Source organism: Lemur catta, chromosome 9 (genome assembly GCF_020740605.2).
Source record: "Lemur catta isolate mLemCat1 chromosome 9, mLemCat1.pri, whole genome shotgun sequence".
Classification (NCBI taxonomy): Eukaryota; Metazoa; Chordata; class Mammalia; order Primates; family Lemuridae; genus Lemur; species Lemur catta.
Genome location: NC_059136.1, coordinates 71,120,121 through 71,123,715, shown reverse-complemented (window position 1 = coordinate 71,123,715; position 3,595 = coordinate 71,120,121). Strand labels below are relative to the sequence as shown.

The 3,595-nt window shown below is 33.8% G+C and overlaps 1 pseudogene; it reads right to left on the bottom strand.

Moving 5' to 3' along the window:
* Positions 1-1,573: 1,573 nt before the first annotated feature.
* LOC123645272 lies at positions 1,574-1,767 on the bottom strand (annotated as a pseudogene).
* Between the last annotated feature and the right edge of the window lie 1,828 nt (positions 1,768-3,595).

The window sequence follows — 3,595 nt, the reverse complement described above, 5'->3', positions numbered from 1 at the left end:
TCAAGCTGTTGTATAAAAGATATTGACCTGTATTTTTTTATTCATTGATCTTATCAAATTATATTCCTAATTATAATAACTTGTCTTTAGATTTGGATAGGATGGACTTTCTATATCATATCACTTGCAACTAATGACCATTTGTTTCTTCTGTTGCATTTCTTATAACTATTATTTCTTGCTATTTGTCTAACTGCAGCAGCTAAAACTTCTGTACAATGTTGATTAATGTGGTGTAGGTAGACATCATATCTTTTTTACAATTTAAAGAAAATACATTGATGTATCATTATGAAGTATGCTTTTTGTTTAATGCCTTGACTCATGCTTGGTAAATGACCTGCTCTTTCTAAGTTTCTTTATTATAAATGGATATTATTTATTTTTACTTTTTTGTGTATCTATTAATATGCTTACAAAGCTTTTATGGTTTACTCTTTTAATGTGATATGTTATATTAAAATATTTTCTAATTTTAAACAAGCCATCAATTCCTTGGTTAAGTAAATCTTGGTTATTATATGTTCTGGTTTTGTTTAGTCTTCCTGGGCTTCCTTTATTCCCTAACATATTGTTCAGGAATTTTGAATCTATTTTTCTCATTGAGATTCCTTTATAATTTTATTTTTTATCCTGATACCTGATTTTATTATGTAGTTAAATTTAGCCTCATATAGAAAAACAGTTGCTCCCTATTTTCTATTTCCTAGAAGAGTTTGTAAAAGTAGAAAATACCTGTGATATAAATTCTTAGAATAATTCACCTACAAAACTATCTGAACTTAGCTGTTTGAAGGAACATTTTGAATTCCTAATTTAATTGCTATATAATTTTCATTATTTCTGTTTCTTCTTGAGCTGTCTTTTAAAATTACTTTGCCTAGGAATGAATCCATTACATCTAAACTTTCAAGTTTATTGGCATAAAATTATTCACTCTCTTAGTGTATGTTTAGTTTCTCATACTTTTACTTTTTTTATACTTATATACAGCTGACCTTTGAACAATGTGGTGTTAGGGGCATTTATTCTCAATGCAGTTAAAAATCCACCTATAATTTTTGACTCCCCTAAAACTTAACTATTAAATACTAATAGCCTACTATCGACCGGAATTCTTACAAATATCATGAACAGTTGATTAACAAATAATTTTATGTTATATGTATTATATACTGTGTTCTTACAATAAACTAAGGTAAAGAAAGGAAAATATTATTAAGAAAATCATAAAGAAGAGAAAATATATTTACTATTTATTAAGTGGAAGTGGATCTTCATAAAGGTCTTCAATCTTATCGTCTTCATGTCCAGTAAGTAGGCTGAGGAGGAGAAAGAGAAGGGCTTGTTCTTGTTGTCCCAAGAGTGGTAAAAGTGAAAGAGGTAGGGGAGGCAGGAGAGGCAGGCCCTTATGGAACTTTACAGAAATACATCATGATTTCTGTCTGAAGTTTTTGCTTGTTCATTTCTCTAAAAATAATTCTATACAGTACCAATCCTTCTTCCACTATTTGCTTTAGTTTCAGTGCCTGTGTCATAGAAAGGCCCTTGTCATAACAGCAGGCAAAAGAAAAGCAGTCTTGCATATAACCTCCCAGAGGAAGAGAAAAATCATCAATGGCAAGTGGCAGGGAAGCGAAACCAACAGCCGGCTTCAGGCTCAGGAGAGAAGATTAAGTCTCCTCCTTGTGGTTTCCAGTGCTCTACACATTCAGAGAAACTTCTCTAGTAACAAACTATAGAAATGGTCTCAGAAAATATAATCTTGGAACCCTTCTGACAGTCTAATGTCAAGTTGTTTTCTGGCACTACTTCTACATCTTCTTCCTCAGCATCTGGCATTGGTTTGGAAGCCGTCACCTCCATCAAGTCACCTTCTGTTAATTCCTGTGGTTTGGTGTCTATTTACTCTTGAATTTCTCTGAGATTCATATTTTGAAACCCTTCACCCCCACCTTTTTTCCCATATTCATAATCTCTTCCATGATTTCTTTGATTGGCTCTGTTGTAAATCCTGTGAACTCATGCATAACATCTGTGCGAAGTTTTCTCAAGCAGGAATTTATTGTTTTGGTTTAATAGCTTTCATAGGTTTTCTATAACAAGCATAACATCTTCAATGGTGTAATCCTTTCAGACTTTCATGATGTTCTCTCTTTTGAGGTTCTATTCCATAGTGTTGACAATCCTTTCCATAGGGTACCATGTGTAATGAGCCTTAAATATCCTTATAACCCTTGATCTAGAAGCTGAATTAAAGATATCATATTTGGGGGCAAGTAGACCACTTTGACACCTTCAGCATTGAACTCACAGAGTTCTGGGTGACCAGGAGCATTGTCTGATATCAAAAGAAATTTATTAATGAAAGGTTTCTCTTACTGGCATGGTACTTCCTGACTTCAGATCAAAGTATCAGTGGAACCAATCCAGAAAAAAATGTTCTCTTTGCCCCCGCCTTCTTATACTACTGGAAAACTGGCAGTTGGTGTTTATCTTTTCCTTTCAAGGCTCAGGGGTTATCAGCTTTACAGATAAGGGCAGTCTTGATCGTAAACTTGACTACATTTGCACAAAATGGAAGAGCTAGCTTATCCCTTTCTGCCTTGAATTCTGGTACTTGCTTCTCTTCCTTGCTAATAAATGTTCTTTGTAGCTTTTTTTTTTTTCTAGAATAGGACACTTTTATCTGCATTAAAAACCAGTTTAGGCAGATATTCTTTTTTCTCAATGATTTCTTAATGGCATCTGAGAACTTGTCTGCTGCCGCTTGGTTAGCAGAAGCTGCTTCTCGTTATCTTGACATTTTTAAAACCAAAACTCTTTCTCAACTTATCAAACCATCCTTTGCTGGCATTAAATTTTGCAGTTTTAGATGCCTCACATTCTTTGTGTTTTAAGTTCTCATATAAAGACTTCACCTTTTCTCAAATTATAATAAAGTACATAGGTATGCCTTTCTCATGGCAAGCCTGCACCTACACAAAAGTTGTATTTTCAATATGAGACAAAAAGTATTTTGCAAAATGTGCAAGGTTTTTGTACCTGCTGGAACAGTTGCAGAGAAGGCTTCACAAATTTCCTTTTCTTTGTTTACAGTGTCCTTATTGGATTCATTTATGTTAAAATGGTGGGCAACCATAGTTGCAGACCTCAATCTATAGTTCAATTGTTTTTTTAATGTCATGACTTTTTTCTGCTTCTTGGGAACTCTTTGAGCATCACTAGTGGCATTTTGTATGGGTCCCATCATGTGATTCAAGGTTTACTGTATCGTACTAAACGTGACGAAAAATACATGAGAACTGTGAGAGATTACTTTTCACCGTAATATGCAATTTACTGGAGGGGATGAACTGCTCAAGTATTAGCATCACAGAGTGGTGGATACTGGCAACACTTGAGCTCACCACAATAGCAACAGGAGGTGGCCACAAAATTATTATACTAGTATCATATGTACTACAGTTAATTTTCTGCGGTTATGACTTAGTACTGTATCTTTACATTGTTTTACATATCTCTCAATTGCAAATGGTGCCAACTACAGTCTGTACATATGTGCATAAATTTTCATAAATTTTAACTTTTGTAA